The sequence below is a fragment of the Podarcis muralis genome, chromosome 16, assembly GCF_964188315.1.
Source record: "Podarcis muralis chromosome 16, rPodMur119.hap1.1, whole genome shotgun sequence".
NCBI lineage: Eukaryota > Metazoa > Chordata > Lepidosauria > Squamata > Lacertidae > Podarcis > Podarcis muralis.
Window position 1 is genome coordinate 25842016 of NC_135670.1, and position 19501 is coordinate 25861516.

General features: G+C 47.4%; 1 protein-coding gene across 7 annotated transcripts in view; it reads right to left on the bottom strand.

The window, feature by feature from the left end:
• MSI1 (musashi RNA binding protein 1) overlaps positions 1–19501 on the bottom strand; it is a 61799-nt gene that overhangs the window by 38617 nt on the left and 3681 nt on the right. The gene's annotated exons all lie outside the window — the stretch shown is intronic.

The window sequence follows — 19501 nt, forward strand, 5'->3', positions numbered from 1 at the left end:
GCCGCTTCCGCGCATGACCTCATTTTGAGCGTCTGCGCATGTGCGAGCGGCGAAACCCAGAAGTAACGCGCTCCGTTACTTCCGGGTTGCCACGGAGCGCAACCCCAAAATACTCTGGAAACATCAGCAAATGATCATTAAACAGAAATTCACTCTTAACAATTATGAAAAATAATTGATCAATAGAATAACTGCAAGGCATAATTCATAAAATACCACAATACATACAAAACCATGTAAAAGGAACAAATTGAGAAACAAAGAAACACAACCTGAAAAAAAGAGACAATGCATGTACTTTCGTAAACTAAGAAAATCTTTAATAAAAATTATTTTTAAAAAAGAAACAAAGACACACAACTTATAAAACTCCACACCCCCAGCTGCGTATAGAGAAGGCGTGAGGAAGAAAAACATTGCTGTCAATCACTTCATCCTTGTTTTATTCTTTAAAATTTGACTTGGTGAAAATTTATAAATACCAGTTGCTGGAAACCACAGCTGCTTTCTGGGTTGACTTTGGGGCACCTGGGTCATTGTGGTCATTGTGAGAAGAGGAACTAGATGGGCCATTGGCCTGATCCACTAGGCTCAACCTATGGTCCCATCATCCGCACAACAAGCATGTCCAGACCTGTAATACAGCTGGAAGGCATCAGGCTAGGGAAGACTGCTCATTTACAAGGATGGGAAATGTTTGTCCCTCCACGTGCTATGGGACTCCTCCTCCCATTAACTCTGACCAGCACAATTAGTGGTCAGGGATGCTGGGAGCAATAGTCCAGAAACAGCTGACAGGCCACAGTTTCGCCAACCCTGTTCCACAAGACGAAGGCTATCTTGACTGCTTGAGCAAAGGCACATCTACGCTAGAAATCCAAATCTGTTTCGAAACAGTTAAGCCTCTATGACTCCACGTAAGTAAAGCCTGCTGGATCAGGCCAACAGCTACTGGCATTCAGAAGCATTATTGCCTCTGACCGTGGAGGCAGAGCATAGCCATCTTGGCTAGTAACCATTGATGACCCATGAATTGCTCTTATCCTCTTTTAAAGACATCCAGGTTGGTGGCCATTGCTGGCTCCTGTGGAAGCGAGTTCCATAGTTTCACTATGTGCTACATGAAGAAGCCCTTTCTTTTATCTGCCCTGTATCTTCCAACATGTAGCTTCCTCCACCACCCAAAGATCCCAGGGGAATCTATTTATTAAGTATATTTTTAGCACTCCGTTCATCACATAATCTCAGGGGGGAGTAACAACATCATCAATTCTGGAGAATTAAGAGCAGGCAACAGAGAAAGACCACAGCGCTAAAATTTCAATGATAAAAATACACATACAGCCTCCCACCGGTTCCAAAATTACAGCTAACATCCCACAGATACCGAGGCAAGAAGATAGGTCTTTCAACTAAATTGGGGTTTCCCAGACCCCTGAGTTCATTGACTCTTTGATGAGCTTACAAAGTTACCATCAACTCCAGCCCAGATTCTTAGGGATGTAAACAAAATAAAACAAGAAATATCAATGTTTACATCAATATTTACAAATCATAGATCACTATCATACTAGGAATAATGAAAAGTAAAAAAATAGGGAAGTAAAGCAAGTAAAAATAATAACAATATCACTCTGACAGTGCCCACACCCCTTATTTCAGAAGCTCTTAATTCCTAATTAAAATTTTCTAAACAAAACCTTATAGGTCCTTGTTGACCCATAGGTCTTTATCCACCCCCTGCACAATCCCATCAACCCCAGGGAGTCGATATTGACTATTACAGGATAGACGAACTAAACTGAAGATTCTGAAAGGTTTTGGAGGTATTAAGGCTTCTGGATACCGGTGGCAGGAAAACAACAGGAGGCAAGAGGGCTCTTGTGCTTGGGTCCTTCTTGCAGGCATCTGGTTGGTCATTATGGGAACAGGATGCTAGACTAGAAGGGGGATTGGCCCAATCTAGCAGGATCTTCTGATGCTCTTATTCTTGCTTACAGCACCATAGTCCTTCATTGGAGAATGACACAGCGCATAGTTCAGCTATGGAATTCACTCCCACAAGAGAGGAAGTGATGGACACTGATTTGGATGCTTTAAAAAGAGGATTAGACAATACAGGTCTTGTTCAGGGACAACCTGCTCACCTCACTCCTTGGGCATCTCTTCTGATGACCCTTTCCATTTAGCTGCAGACCTTAGGAATCTGCATGTTGTTGAATGTTGCAAAGTCTTTATTCTGGTCAGATTTAACATTCTTCTATCCCAAATACTTTGGGGCAGGTATACGGGGCATCTCTCTTTCCTTAAGAATAGGACCTCTGTAAGAACCAGGAGGCATAGAACATGTCCTTCTGTACTGTAACTTTGCTAGTTTACAACCTGCCTCGCTGTCCATCAGTCACCCTGCCTGAACTGACAGAACTGGTCTAAGAGGGGGTGTTGCAGACTCCCAGACTGCTGGTTTGGGGGGCACATCAACATCCATGCCAAAGCGACTGGCTCTGGGGTGGTTCAGGACTTCATGGCTGCCATGATGACCATGGGGCTGTGCCAACCTGTCACCAGCCCAACACACATGGCAGGCCACACTCTGGACCTTGTTTTCTCAACTGGGCAGGAGGAGGGTGATCTGAAAGTAGGGGATATTGACACCAGTCACTTGTCATGGTCAGATCACTTCCTGCTGAGTTTTAGGCTTTCAGTATCGGGTCAGGGACTTTATTAGGATGGTCCATCCTTTGAGGTTGATGGATCCAATGGATTTCCAGATGGCTCTAGGGGATTTCTGGCAGATGTGATTGGTGCTCTGGCCAATCTCTGGAAGATCCAAGTGGCTTGGGCCAATGACCCTCTCCCACATCACGGAGCCTGTTTGGTTCCCTAGTATATTCCAGAGCTTAAGGCGAGGAAACAAAGCTGGGAGATGACTTGAATGCAAATGGAGGAAAACTCCAGTCGAAGGTAAGCCAACACTGGTGAAAGCTCTTCGAGCCAGAAAAGAAGGCATATGTTGCTGTCTCCTTTGCATTCTCATTGTGCTGTCCAGCAGAGCTTTTGCAGGTAGTGTGGGGCCTTTGACATTCCAGCTCAAAGGTGGCAGAACTGATGGTAGCTTACTGTGACTTTGTTTGCAAAGCATTTTGGAGATAAATTCGTTTGCATCCTCCAAGGACCATGACTACACTGTTACAGCAAATGAATCTTGAGGAGTCTAGAGCATTGTCTAGTCCTGTTATGCTGGATGAGTTTCAGTTAGTAGGGCTCGAGGATGTGGACATGGTGCTGGTCACTCAGGGCAACCACTTGCACTCTGGACCCTTGCCCCACTTGACTGATAAAAACTAGAAGGGAAGACAACCCTAACTCAGACAGTTGTTCCAGAAGGATGGGAGCCTGCCTGCTCTTGATGGGGTTAAACTCCCTCTGAAGGAGTAGCAGACACAGCTTAGGGGTAATTTTGAATCGGTTGTCCACACTAAGTTCAGCATCACTTCCTTCCAATCGCGGAACTGTTTCTATGTCAGCTCATCATGATAAGATCTGCTGTTTAAGAATTGTTGCCCGAGTTTGCTTATTTTTTCCTCTCTTCCCTCTGTGTCCCTTTCCCTTCGGGTGTTGTGCCTTGTAGATTGTAAGCCGGCGGGCAAGAACTGTCCTGTTTTTAATTGACTGTATGTGAGCCATTCTGGGAGCCTTTTTGGCTAAAGAGCAGGGTAAAAATGGTTTAAACAAGCAAACAAACAGAGGCTGGTGCTTGCAAACAACAGGTTCAGCTCAGTGTGAAGCTGGAACAATCCTGTGGGTTCCTTCACTCCCTTCGGACCACCAGTTCGGCAAACTCCAAAGGATTAAAGGGAGGGGGGACTGCCTTGCTGCAGACGTCCTGCTTCCCACTCCCCCTCATTTATTTTCCTGTCTCCTTTTCTTTCACTTATGGTGCAGAATTCAGGCCCTTCAGAGCCATTCCAAGTTGCTGCAAAGTCTTGCCATGCTTCCCCTCCCAAATTTTGTTCTGATTTGCATCAGAGGGCACAGATAGGAGCTGGATTTTCTAAGTTCACTCTCACTGGTGGTTTAAGGTAGTCAAAGTGGTGCCCTCCAGGTGTTGCTGGACTGCAATTCCCATCATCCTTAGCCACTGCCCATGCTTAATGCTGAGGCTGCTGGGAGTCCAAACCATCTGGACAGCATCAAACATCTGGTGAAGGCTGCCATGCATCCTTGTCTGTAAGGAAGTGCTACAGAAATCAATGGTGCTTATGCTGCAATAGTGTTTTAACCGATTTACAGAGTAATCCTATATCAGGAAGAAGAAGCTGTGCATCAGAAATACTACCTTCCCTAGCATTGTGGGGTTCCCTGGAAAATTTTGAATAAAAAACTTGCCAGAATCAGAAACTGTTGCATTTTGGCTTATTCACTGGGCTTATGTTTAATACACACAATCAAACTCAGAAAGTATGCTGCATTAATTTATCCACCATATAAAAGTATCGTATTCTTCAAAAAAACTTTTCAAAGAACCATAAGTATTTGAACAGGGTTATTGATTAGGTGAGGGGGAAAAACACTTGATACGCCACACTAGCAGATGCTGGATGAAGGGCTATAAGATCTGGTGGATGCTACACTGATGGAATACCAGGCCTGCTGCCACCATGACAGATGCACCAGTGGGACTGCCCAGGTATGCCAGCAGGACATTCTACAGGTGCAGAAATTCTACCAAGATCCACCTGTGGGCCTAAAATAGTGTGGAGTCATGGATACGATGGGACATCAAATTTATGCTGTAGCCGACGCTACACCAACCTGGCACCCTCCAGATGTTTTGGACTAGAACTCTCATCAGACCCCGCTAGCATGTACTCCAAAACATCTGGAGCGCACCAGGTTGATGAAGGCTGCTACACCATACCCTCAACATCATCATAGGGTATCTTTACAAGAAACCAGGACATAGCACAAGTAGAGGCTTACTGAGGCTCCCTTGCAACCCTTGGCAAGGAGCTGTATCAGTCCTGGGCCCCCCACCTCCATCACTTGTGACCAGATTCTCTACCAAGGCACCCAGAGGAGGCTGTGTGCCTTCCCAGCCACCCAGAACAGCCAAGGAGCAGCCCAGGGAGCACACGGGCAGGCTCCTAGGCACTCTTGAGCCAGAGTGGTGAGGCGTAATTTTTTCACAAACCCCTGGGCCTGAGCCATTGGCAGGTCCAACCTAACCAACCCCTAGATACACCCCAGAACGCAAGACATGTATTTCCCCCTGGCTTCAGGAGAGGGGATAAGAATAGCCACCCCCCACAATGATGTAAGGACCCTGACCCAGGGATGACCCTGCCCACATCTCTGAATGCACAATAGGCTATGGTGCAATTCAAGACCCAATTGCAATACAGCATTCATAGCACCAATATATAAAAAGCCCACACAGAGTGATGTCCTGTATGCTCTTGCTCTCTCCCTCATGCCACACACAGAGCACACAAGGAGGAACTCTGGTGATGGACACCAGAGGAAAGAGAACACTTAGCACCAAGCCACCTGGCTCCAGACCAGGAATTGAGCACGTTGCAAATGCTTCTCTGCCTACAACGCTTGCTGGGTGACTCCAGGCGTAAGATACTCATCAGCAACTCCAGTCTTAAAGCTGGGGGTGCCAGGACAGAGCACCCGGCCCCACTGTTTAGTAAGGGAAGGGGGCAGCCACATTGCAAAGTCTGGCAGCACTCCCACTTTGTACCACAGTCTCCACGATCACACTCCAAAAAAACCACCTTTGCCATATGAGAGTGTTGTGACTTGCTCCAAGGCTCTTCCTCCCTGCCATGACAGGCAGACAGTGTGTACCTTACCCACAGGGCAGGTATCCCACATATGCAAGTGAACTCTCAATCAGCAAAGACCACACAGTTTGCTGCAACCATTGCTACTCCCGGTTGGACTTTTGTGCGTGCACTTTTCGCAGAACTGTAGTGCTGGAAGGGATTGCAAGGGTCATTCTAGTCCAACCCCCTGCAAAGCAGGAGTCGCAGCTAAAGAATCCCTGACAGATGGCCATCCAGCCTGTTTAAAAACCTCCAACAAAGGAGAGTCCACTACCTTCCAAGGGTATCCTTTGCACTGTGAAACAGCTCTGGCCATCAGAAAGTTCTTCCTAATGTTTAATTGGAATCTTTGTCATTTGAATCTATTAGTTCGGGTCCTACCCTCTGGAGCAGCAGAAAACAAACTTGCTCCATTTTCCACGTGACAGCCCTTGAGATATTTTAAGATGGCTATTATATCACCCCATTGCCTTCTCCAGGCTAAACATACCCGATTCCCTCAACCATTCCTCATAAGGCTTGGTTTCCAAACCCTTGATCGTCTTTGTCACCCTCCTCTGCATGTGTTCCAGCTTTCAGTATCTTAAACTGTGGTACCCAAGACTCCACGTGGGGTCTGACCAAGGCAGAATTGTTTTGCCCAGGAAAATCACAACCTCGAACCAGGGAATAGAAGAGGCAGCCACAACAGTGGCTATCACTCGTATCTGTTCACGCACCTGCCCATCTTATTGCAATCTTGTTCGGCGTTTTCGTGTGCTGCTCTGGTTCGCCAGAAGTGGCTTAGTCATGCTGGCCACATGACCTGGAAGCTGTACACCGGCTCCCTCGGCCAGTAAAGCGAGATGAGCGCCGCAACCCCAGAGTCATCCACAACTGGACCTAACAGTCAGAGGTCCCTTTACCTTTTTTTTAAGGCACCTTTTACACCAATTCCTAATGTTGCTGTGGCCATAAATTTCAACAGGTCTGAGTATGACTAACTCTGGATATCACTCAGACTTGGCATGTAAAGGCAACCTTCCAAGGGCCACATGCCAACAAAGGCACAGCAACAGATGCGAAGCTGAAAGTACCTGCTACCAACAGTGCCCAACTAGTCAGAGTTAAAAGATTTGCAGTGGCTTCTCACCCATATTCCAGGTTCTTGTACTAGTGTACAAACCCCCTGAGCAGCTTTGGATACACCTTAAGGCAGGGGTTTTCAACCAGTGTGCCGTGGCACCTTGGAGTGCCTTGAATGATGGTCAGGGGAGCCACGGGCAACACTGGCCTCTGTTCCTCTTTCCTTCCCTCCCTCCTCTGATGTTCCTCTTGTGTCTCTGCCTCCCAAAGACTTGTGTGGCTGTTTGTGCAACAGCCCTGGCTACAAGCTCCCCAGGCAAATGGTGCCTCTGGGGCTGGTCAGGTGGTGCTGGTTGCCAGGAGCTGAGGCAGCCTCAGAGTAAGCAAGCAAGCAAGCAAGCAAGTGGGTGAGGGATCCCAACCAGCCAATCCTCCAGCCCTTGCTGCTGGGAATGACAGACAAGTCCCTGGCCCCTGTGGGGCAGCTTGAGGAGGCACCTCTTTTTGGGGTGAGTGGGGTGGGGCAGCTCAGAGACCACGGGCAGCAGCGGCGGCTGCCCAGAGGACTCCCAAGGAGAAGGGAGACGAGAGGAGAAAGAGGGAACACTCCACAAGCGAGGGTGTTTGAAAAAGGGCGCGAGGCTGCCAGCTCTGCAGGCAAGGGGCGACATAACTGAGCTCCTGAGCCCCACATGGATGCTACAGAAAGAATGAAGGTGGTAAAGGGAGCCGTGGACTCAAAAGTTTGAAAACCTCTGCCTTAAGGATACACCTTAAGGACTGCCTCACCCTTATTGTGTCACAAGCTGAGAACACCTGCAGGAGCACTGTTTGTGGTTCCCCCATAATCCAGAAGCATGCCTCATGCCATCAAGGAGTCGTGCCTGCAGCATAGAGGGCCCAACTCCACGGCACTCAATCCCATCAGAAACCAGGCAGCCACCAGCCCTGCTAAGTTTCAGGCACCAGTCTGAAATAGTTTTATTTCAGTAGGTCTTTGGGGAAGCACCATGGCTCAGTGGTCCAGCACCTGCTTTGCATGCAGAAGGTCCCAGGTTCAATCCCCAACAGCATCACTAGGTACGACCCGGAAAGATCCCCGCCTGAAACCAGGGAGAATCACTGCTGGTCAAGGTAGACCATGCTGAGTTAAGAGTACCAGTGGTCTGACTTGGAATGAAGCAGCTTTATTCTAGAACCTTTATTTTCAGGGGCAAGGCCATAAGTTAGCAGTAGAGCATCTGCTTTGCTAGCAGAAGGTCTCGGATGAGATCTCCAGGTGAGGCTGGAAACAGTCCCATCTGAAACACTGGAGAGCCTCTGCTAGTCAGTGTCATATTGAGCTACATGGACCAGCAGCAATAGGCAGCTTCCTATGTTTCTTTCCACTATGCATATTGCTCTAACGTCCTACTTCCTATTTTAAATTTTGTAGGTATTGTACGCAAATAGCTGCCTCTGGATGCTCACAGGTAGGGAGGCAGCCTTGACCTGCTTCTTCATCCCTATCATCAGGTCCATCAGAGCTGCAGTGCTCCTGTCAACAGGGGATTGGTCCATTTAGCTACTGTGGCCAGGAGCCGTTAAATTACGCCTATCCTCCACGGATTTGCCTAATCCTTTGTTTAAAACCAGCATCCAGGCGTACCGCCAAAAACACATAGCTTGGCAAGGAGACCCCATCAGTCAATTGTGTGCGGAGGGGAAGAAGTAGGTTGCTCTGTGCCCCTTTCCTCAATAAGTTTTCACAAGTGGCCAGCTACTGTGAGAGGAGAAACGGAGTCGCCTTCCACTCGCCACACCATTGAGTTTAGACACCTTTTCCCCACCCCAAAATTATCATTTCCCTGCCCTAAATTAAAGAACTCCACACTTGCTGCCCTCGAAGTGTTTCGCACTACAATTCCCATCAACCCCAGCCTACAAGCCATATGTTGCGGAGGGTGATGGAAGTTGTAGCCCCAAACACCTGGAGGGTGCCAGGTTGGCAAAAGACTGCTGCACCACCTCTCCTTGTGCAGAAGATGCTCCAATGCTCTTCCATCATTTCTGTGTTTCACCAGGGCCACCTCTGCTCCCGATCATCCCTGAACGCTTATAATCACACAAGCACACCCTTGTTCAGGGAGGGTTGGCAGAGAGGGAGAATAGGTAGGAGACAAGTTTCTAAAACACATAACAAACAAAAACACACTCAATCCCTTTGCATTGTGGCGTTAGCGAAAGCCCACAGTGAGTTTCCAAGGCCTCGCGGGACAGCAGGAGGCTGATGGAAGATACCAAGCACAAACAATTATCCCCTGTCTTGTTCAGTTCCCAGCCAGAGACATTCAGCTCCTGCCAAGAAGATACTCCCCTATTTCAACAAAAGTTAACCCAGGCCTTCCTTTTCCCAGCACAATTCACTAGGCAGAAAAGAGAGCCTGCTTGCTGTAAGCTGGGTGAGGCCGGCTGTTATTCAAATTATGTAGCTAGACCGTCTGGCTAGCAAGTGTTGGAGGAAAACTGAGGCTGGAAGGGTTTTTCTTTTCCTTTTTTTTTAAAAAAAAGGGGGCTAGAGAAGGTGTAACTAGAAGTGAGCAAGTTATTTAAGAAGTGGGAACAATACAGGGTGCGTTTGGAGTCAGAACCCGTAAAAACAGAAGCAAAGAATATAAAGAACCCCAAGAGAGAAAAGAGGAAGGTTGTGTTTGATGCTCCCGAGAAACAAACAGCATTTTTTTTTGTAAAAACTGTACAGGAAACGGCTGTCAGGTTGGGCAGCCTGCTTCAGCCTGGCAAAGCGTTACTCAACTCTTTCGCGCCTGATCATTTATCATATTATCTTACAGGGCTCATGTATCACCTGCATTGGTTACCTTATTTGATCCTGGGTTCAACTTAAAAGCACCAATATTCAGCTACAATATTCATCCCCACTAGGGCGTGAAGTTCACTACGTGTGACCTTGCAGAGGGGGTAGTCGCCGCCTCTCAGCCTAGCCTACCCCACAGGGTCATTGTGGGGATTAAATGAGGAGTGGGAGGATGATGTATACTAGCCTGTGCTCCGTGGAGAAAAAAGTGGGGCGTAAACACAATAAAATAAAAAAGTAAATTCAAACGCCCTTGGGCCTATCCAGACATCCTTTTCACTGGACACTCCCGATGACACCTGCTCATGATTTATTAGGTTATTTACTACACTTGCATCCTACCTTTCTCTCCAAGGAGCTCAAGGTGGTGTACATAGTTATCCTCACAACAACCCTGTTAGGCGGGCACAGGCTGGGAGTGGGTGACTGGCCCCCAAGGTCACACCCAGTGAGCTTCATGGCTGCGTGGGGATTTGAACCCTGCTCTCTTCCAATTCCTAGTCCAACACTCTTAACCACACTGGCGCTCACAATGGCACGGGAAAATTTATACACAATCCCACATTTGACACTGTTTGTGTCTGCAAAAGCTTCTGTTTTGTTTCCAGTTGGTGCATCTCCTGTTAAGGTGTAGTCCCAAGAAACATCTGGGAGGCTAAAGGTTTTACACACAGCTGCAAGATCACCTTACCCCCCCCCCCACGCCTGGTCAATTGGCTTTAATCTTCGGAACTGGTACAGTTTACAGGTGCCACATAATATTTGTTCTGTTTTTAAACAATCAAGCAGTATATAATTTTTATGAAACAAGTATGTCATAAACACAGGGATTCTAATTAGCTGACACTGCTAACAACTGTTCACAGAACTTGCCCTCCATGAATCTGTCTGGCTCAAGGACTGCCGGCACAGTTCCCTCCTGTCATGAGTCCGCTGCAAAAGATGCCTTGGAGAGGGCAGCCGGATGCAGAAGACGAATGGGGAGAGACTGGGGAGCTGGAGGACTCACTGTGAGGCTCCTAGCAAACTGGGGGGGGGGGGGGATAGATAGGGACCCCAGTCGGTGCCTGACCCTGAGGAGCCCAGTGGGCTGAGAGAGGGAGTTTGGGCCCAAGCCAACTGACAGAAGAACCTTCTTCCTCCAAGACGCTAGATATCCCAAGCCCAAAACGACCTGCAATGGAGCCATACCTGGTGCTGCCTCTTGTCATTGAACAGCCCTTCCCGCCTGGAAAGGCAACTGAAAGACCAATGCAAAGCCAGTCCTGACTTCGCTCCCATCTCCAAGGATATGCTGGAGTCAGCACCAGTGAGAAGATGCCTCCCAAAGCTGACCTACTCAAAGGAGTGCCCGTTTGTTTGCCCAGACCCAGGACTTGGGATGTTTGCTGTGCATACAGTACAGTGGTACCTCGGGCTAAGAACTTAATTCGTTCTGGTGGTCCGTTCTTAACCTGAAACTGTTCTTAACCTGAAGCACCACTTTAGCTAATGGGGCCTCCTGCTGCTGCTCCACGCCACCGCTGCACGATTTCTGTTCTCATCCTGAAGCAAAGTTCTTAACCCAAGGTACTATTTCTGGGTTAGCGGAGTCTGTAACCTGAAGCGTCTGTAACCCGAGGTACCACTGTCTTAGAAACTCAGCTATATAAGCTAGGCATCAAATGGCTCCTTAAACCAGGTTACAGTCGCCAAAACAGAATGCCTAGTTGCAATTTTGGGGCCAGATGGCTCAAAAGTCGTACTTTTCAATATGACTTTTTAGTTCCTGAAATTCATTCTGATTGTGCAGATAAAATGTAATGGATAGAATTCTACAAGATATGTTGCTGGCGTCTGAAAACAGGCAAGATCCAAGGATCCCCAGGCATGCACCACCAGATGGTGGAGACATCGGGTGACATCCTGGCGCCTGGGCATCTCCACTTGGTTGCAAGTGGCCAAGAGCCAGTTGCAAAATGTGCCTGGAGTCTGGTGAATTAGCCTTTTGAAGCCCCATGCCTCTGATGTACCTGGTGTACCTGTTGAACCTGACTTTTGCATTAAAGCCTTTGGCAGAAACAGTGCTGAGAGTTCTCAGTCTTCATCCCGCGGTGAGAGCCAACACTTCCAGACATTGTTGGACTACAGTTACTCCCTTAAGTCCCAGTCAGGATGACCAAAGGTCAGGAATAATGGGAGGTTTAGAGCCAGCAACATCTGGAGATGAACCATATTGGCTACTACTGGCTCAGCTCTTTCTCAGGTTCACCTGATCCGATTGCAGCAAAGTCTAGAAATTTAAGTTGGGCATTTAGTTGCAAACAGATTATGAAAAGTGAAGGCCAGATTTAAAACATGAAGGTTATATCAGGTTAAGCACCAAGCTGGTAGCCACAGGCAACAAGGAATTGCATGCAGGTGAATACATGGTGTCCTGTGCAGATGTGTGGCCAGGCCAGCATAGAAAGCAATGAGGTTCAGGACGGGGGGAGTGGAGCCCCTCCTCCACAAGCCCAGCACAGAAATTCAGCTCTCTGTCTGGTTACTACTTTTTTGCAGGCTAGCAACTTTCATTACTTATTTGCAAGGCTGGCCAAACTTCCCTCCCTCTCCTTCCTTTCTCCAAAAAATACCTCCATGCAAACCAGGGCCGAGGGAGAAGTTATTCACCTCCCAGCTAAGAGCAACCCTAATCATCATCATAATTGCTGTTAATATTTATGCAGCAGCGTTCCAGCATGCCTGGAGTTCTTTTGGACACATTATCCCAGGCGGCCTTACAACCAACCCCATAAACCTCCTATGACAGGCCAGCCAGTGCATTGCTTTAGCTGGGAACTGAAAGCAGAGGCTGGCTGCCCACAGTTCCTGAAATAAGTGCATTGAAGCAGCTCAACCCAATCAGGTGGACACTCAGCAGAGACCCACAGGGCAGGAGGAAGGCACTTCTGCCCTCTCCCCTTCTATCTGACGGGGCACCCAAAACTGCATAAAAAGTGGAGATGTGAGCCAGGAAGCCACTGGTGCGAGTCATGCCTCCACCACTAGGTGGCATCAGAGAGGAATGACATCACACCCAAGCGTCCTTCAGCCTGGTGCAGTGGTTAAGAGTGCCGGTCTAGGACCTGGGAGACCAGGGTTCAAATCCACACGCAGCCATGTGAAGCTCACTGGGTGACCTTGGGCCAGGCACAGCCTTTCAGCCTAACCTACCTCACAGGGTTGTTGTGGGGACTCAAATGAGATGGGGGAGAACAGTGTATGCCACCTTGACCTCCTTGGAGAAAAAGATGGGATACAAATGTAATAATAAAAAATAAAGCTACTAATATTTGGGGGGTGGGGTTCCTGCTTGCAGGGAAGGACTGGCAGGCAGGATGAGGTCCTTAACTCTTCGTCCTCTGACCAATCCTCCCTGCAAAACACCCCACAGTACACATTTATGGTCTGGCTTTTCTCTCGGGGTGGGGGATAAGACTCTCCAACCTCACAAGGCTATTGTAAGGGCTACTGAGTGAAGCACTCTCAATACCCCCAGAACACTATATGTATGCACGGTTTTTAAAAAGGCACTTTATTGAACCAATACCCTTTGCTCTCACTTCTAATCATGAGGACTAGTGACCTTACAGGGGGGAGCCAAGGGCACAATCCGCTTCCTCGCAATCCTACTACCGCTCCAAACACTGTGTAATTACCGTTAAAGCCCATGTAACCACATTTAACTTGCTGGAATCATCCTCTGAGGTTATCTATTGCCAAAGCGATGCCGTAGCCAAGCGGAGCCACAGAAGACACGTCGGCAAGACCTGCGGTGCCAGCTATGCTGCAAACTGCTTCACCCTGAATCCAAAATGCCCCACTTTCCTCCTGCCCCCTCAGCAATGGTTATCTTCCAGCCTAGCAAAGGTACCTATTAAGACTTAGCATTCGCGTAAACAGACCTCAGCGTGTTTCTACCTTGCTTACAAATAAAGGCCATTGAGGAAACACTGCACTTAAGTTTCTTCCACCTCAAAATCACTCCAGGCTCCTAGGGAGCAGGGGGAAATGCAGAGGCCAGCAGGGCTGGTTCACACAGGCTCATTCATCACTTCACAGCCACACTGAAAACTGAATGGGCTTGCTGAATGGTGAAACCGCATTTGGAATACTGTGTACAGTTGCGGCTCCCTCAACTCCAAAATGAGATTATAGAGTTGGACAAAGTTCAGAAAGGGGCAACAAAAAACGATCAAGGGGATTGAGTCACACACACACACACCACTGAGGAAAGGTTGCAGGGTTTGGGACTTTTTAGTTTAGAGAAAGAGAGAGTAAAAGGTGACATGATTTAAGTTTACAATAAGATACATGACACAAAGAAAAGGTTTTTCTCCCTCTCTCATAACTTTAGAACTTATGGACATCCAATGAAGCTGGATGTTGGAAGACTCAAGACAAAGAAAAAAACAAAGGACTTCCTCATGCATAGTGGAACTATGGAACTCCCTCCCACAGGAGGCAGTGGTGGCCACCAACCTAGATGGCTTTGTAAGAAGATTGGACAAATGGATAAAGCTATCAGCAGCTACTAGCCTTGATGGCTCTAATCTGCCTTCACAGTCAGAGGCAGCAATGCTTCCAAATACCCGTTGCTGGAAACTGATGGAGGGGAGAGGGCTCTTGTGCTTGAATCCTGCTTGCAGGTTTCCCATAGGCACCTGGTTGGCCACCGTGAGAACAGGATACTGGACCAGATGGGCCAATGGCCTGATCCAGCAGCCTCTTCTTACGTTATTATGAGGCGGAACAGATTCCTCACTAGAGAGGAACGCCTACTTCACCTACTTGAGTTCAATTCTGCCTTTCAGCAGGATCCCATTTGTACATGGGAAGCTGCCAGCCAGTCAACTGGAGAGTAATCAAATCACACGGGAAGTGTATGTGGACCTCAGGAGACACCTCCCAGACTAGGGTCTCCAAAGTGGTCAATGGGGCTGTGCAGTGGGTGATTAAAGTGCCCTGGGGTCAAAAGAGGGCCAGCAAGGGTCTAGTGGTGAAAAAGAAGTTCACAGGGTATAGTGCAAAAAAATTAATCAGGAACTATGAGCCTCAGAAATCAAGGGCATGTGCGTGTACAGAGTGCACTCCCTTGCCAACGAGAAGCCTCTGTAATTAATAATACAACATTACCGTCAGACCATGCTGCTAAAAAAATCTGTATTGCTATTTCTTGATGTTATTTCACTTCCATTTCTAATAATATGGGTTGGGGGATAAGCAGTGTTCGAAACTAGCCAAGCGCCTGGTGCATTTTGCGACTGGCACGGGTCCAACTGTGATCACATGGCGATCTCTGGGTGCCAGGTTGGCAACTGACATCTCCATCTGGTTGGCCCCTCCAGCTTTCATAAGTAGGTAATCAGAATAGCTTATTTATTGCCTTTATATCCCACCTTTTTCTCCAAGGACTACATGGTTCACCCATGTAGTTCACCCCCCCCCCTCAATTAATCCCTACAATGGCCCTGTGAGGTAGGTTAAGATGTTATGACTGGACCAAGGTCACGCTGTGAGCTTCATGACTACATCACACTAGCTCCCTAGAGTACTTCTGCTATGGGGCAGCTATATAAATTAAGTAGGTAAATAAACATGGGGAAAGCCAAATGTCACTTAGAGAAGGATCTGAAATATTTTCCTTGAAGCAGGAGTTTGTTTTATTTGATCTTTTAATGTGTCGTAAACTGCTATAAGATTTTTTACTTTAAAATACAAAGTGTTACAGAAATGAAATATTAATAATAAATGCCACTGCAAAAAAGGCAACTAGACATTCCATTGTGGCTACCGCAACCTAGGTTTAAGATGCCATTTGCCAATTAGCTTCTATATCTGAGTTTCTAGCAATGGGGCAAGGACAGCTTAATAAGCTCATGAAAGCCGTCAGTGAACTCAGATGTTTAGGTCTGGACCAGGGTTTCCCAAAGAGGGTTCAGAACATGGTAGAAAAGCCCAGGCTTTGCATCCTGGAGGTCTCAGCTTTAACCCCAGGGCACTTCCAGTTTAAAAAGGATCAGGTAGGGGATAAATGGAAATAGCTTTGGTTGAGACCCTAGAAAGCCACTATCAAGTCACAGAAGACCAGCCTTTGCCAACCTGATGCCCTTGGGATGTTTTAGGTATACAGGAAGTGGCCTTATACCAAGTCAGACCATTTGGGGTCCATGTACCTCAGTTCTGTCTACACTGGCTGGCAGGGGCTCTCCAGGGCTTCAGGCAGGGTTCTCTCCCAGCTCTGCCTGGAGGTGTTGAGGGTTGAATCTGGGACCTTCTGTGTGCAAAACAAATGCTCCACTGCTGAGCTACATCCCTACTGCAATGTTTCCTAAATTCCAGGATTAGGATGGGTTAGATAACACAATACAGTGGTACCTCGGGTTAAGAACTTAATTCGTTCTGGAGGTCTGTTCTTAACCTGAAGCACCACTTTAGCTAATGGGGCCTCCTGCAGCCGCCGTGCTGCTGGAGCATGATTTCTGTTCTCATTCTGAAGCAAAGTTCTTAACCCGAGGTACTATTTCTGGATTAGTGGAGTCTGTAACCTGAAGCGTCTGTAACCTGAAGCATCTGTAACCTGAAACGTCTGTAACCCGAGGTACCACTGTATAAACTTAACAAATAAATAGTATTGGAAACTTGCACCAACCTAAGACTGTGCACATGTTTTGAACAATGTTTCCAAACAGACTTTTTTTTATTTAAAAAAGGAGGAGAGTTTGATTGCTCTTATGTTCATCTAATATCTGAAAAAGTGTTTGTTTGGTTTTTTTAAAAAAGAGGAAGGAAGGAAGGAAGAAGAGCTGTACTTGTAATAAAATAAGGCAAGGTGGCAGTTTCAGGGCACAATTAAAGTATGGGAGAGCCTGTGTGGCGCAGTGATTAAGAGTATTGGACTAGGACCTGGGAGACAAGGGTTTAAATCCCAACTCAGCTATGAAGCTCTCTGGGTGACCTTGGGGCAGTCACATTCTCTCAGTCCATCCTACCTCACAGGGTTGCTGTGGGAATTAAATGAGGAGGGGAAAGAGCCATGTACAACACTTTAGCTCTTTGGAGAAAAAGGTGGGATATAAATGCAATAACTAAATAAATACTGTGAAGTTATTCTGCACACTCCTTGTTAGGAAAGGTTTGATGGGGGCGGGAGTCTGTGCTCTCCTGCAACTCCCATTCATTCCAATGGGGTGCGAGCAGGAGAATGTCCCAGAAGATGGTGTGTGTGTGTGTGTGTGTGTGTGTGTGTGTGTGTGTGTAAGTAAGTAATGCCATTTAGATTTTCCGTCTCAGGACCTGAAACACTGGCTGACCCAGGTGGGGTGGAAGGGCAGAGAAAGAGGATAGATAGCTCAGAAGGGTTTGAGCTCCAAACAAAAGAGGGTGGGTATTTTTTTTAAAAAAGAGGGCTATCCTCTACTGAAATTGCTCCCCGCAATTCCCGCCCTCCTCCCCCTCAACCCAGCAAAGCAGACGCATCAGGAGATTTCAATAGCCGGCCAACCACCCCCCACCACCCCACCAATCCGTACAGCATGAGACCCCTTCTGTTCTCTCCCTCGGCTCACTTAACCCCTCCCCCCAACCGCTCCACCTCGAAGGGGAGGCCCCACAGCAAGGTTGTAAGAGACAAGAGGGAGAGAGAGAGACAGAGCACACTGTTTGGAGGAGGCAGAGAAAAGAATAGGGATCAGCGACCACGGCTTTCATCTCACTTTGTATCCCCAGGAAACTGTTCCCAAGGATTAGGCCAGCCGCCATGGATATTCATTCATCACTCACTCCTTTCTTTCAGGAGTGGGGTGACCTTGCTGCTCCCACAGAGATCCAGGATGGGCTTAGCTGATTAGGCACCGTAGCAAAGTTCAGAGGCAGGCTTTTCCGCAACCGAGTGCCCTCCAGCTGTTTTGGACTACAAATCCCATCAGCCCCAGCCAGTCAGCTAGGGCAGATGGGAGTTGTAGTTCCGAACATCTGGAGGGCACCCGGTTGGAGACTGGTTTAGAGGGAGGGGAGATGGCCTGCCCCCCCCCCCCGGAAAAACCCTACTCTGCATACATACCCCAATAGGACTAGCTTTATTACAACCCAATCCTACAGCAACCTCAGTGATTTAGGTGAGGATTACTTCCAAGTAGTAGAGCATCATATCCTCTTCCCAAACTAACAGAGACCTTTGAAAGACTAACCCATTTAGCACAGCACAACTTGCGTGGCCTGCTTCATTGTATCAAGTCTTTTTAATGGGTAAAAAAGAAAGAAAAAATAATGAAAACTTGTGCCTAACTTTCAGGATAAACTTTCATTACACTTTTAAGGAACACAGGGCACACACATTTGGCAGAGAGAGGAGATTCCTGGACACGAGAAAGGGAACGATCCCCTGAAGAAAGGAGGGCAGTGATCAACTTTCCTGCAACTCCCCCAGGCAGCCTCAAGGAAAGGTCTCCCTTTGGAATGCCTTCTGTTCACCTTGGATACTGAACTCTACCAGAAATTGGATTAAAACGGCACGCACTGTGACATTAGCCGCTGGCAAAGTTCTCTTTCGTAAGCCCCTCGCCCCAAAATGAAGGGGGACTGCATAGGTTCCCCTTTGTTTCTGTGGGTTTTGAGCAGAATTGTTCCTTTAAAAGTCATGCCCTGCAAAGGGGGGGGGGGGCGCGTTGTTTCCTCTAGGCAAAGTTCTAACCTTGAGCCCCATATCTCAGATTTCAACCACAGGAAAAATGACTTAAAAGTATCCTCAAGAAAAGACTCCCAGCCACTGCAATCCATCACGAAAATGTGTATCCACATTCACAAGCACCACCACCCCGCGCCCTGAAAAACTAAGAGTGAAAAACTAACAGTTGTGGGTTCAAGCCCGACATTGAGCAAAGGACACATGCAATGCAGAGGGTTGGACTAAATGTTGCTAGGGGTCCCCTTTCAACTCTACATTTCTATGATGCTATACTAAGATGCACTACAGGTCTCACAAACTGTTCAAAAGAGCACTCAACCCAGTTCTGGGTGACAACGGTTCAAATCAAAGATAAAGAACTACGCAACTTTTAGAAGTAATCTGAAGGCAGCCCCGTATCAGGAAGTTTTCAATGCTTGCCATTTTATTATGTTTTTATATGTGCTAGAAGCTCCCCAGAGTGGCTGGGGAAACCAGCCAGATGGGTAGGATATAAATATTATTATTATTATTATTATTATTATTATTATTATTATTATTATTATTATTATTATTATCTTATCCCAACTTGAACAAAGACCTTTAGCTGAACAGGCATTTTAAGTCACTATTTATTTTGGGGGGAAATCCAACTATTTGGGGGTCCGGTCATTTTAAGGCCTAGAGGTAGAAAACCCAATCTGAAAATCCAAATTTGGAAAGCCGGGAGGGGATTTGATTTGGGTATTCTCATCTGGATTGTCCACCTCAGGGCCCCAAATCTACTTGGGCTAAGACACTAGTTGGATCCGGACTCAGCTCTCTGTTATTAGACAACCAAAGAGCCACCATATGTTGGGAATAAGAATGGAACAGCTGCGCTGGCTGTTGATCACTTCTATAGCCCACCCCCCTCCCCGCCTTCCTCCCTAGTTCTTTGCTTCCAGACCTGCTACTTTCCTCTGCACACCCCCCAGGGCAAGTCTTCTTGCTTGCTGAACATGCAAATAGGCTTGAGGGGAGGGTCATGATTGGTGAAATATGTCAGAAAGTCATTTATGC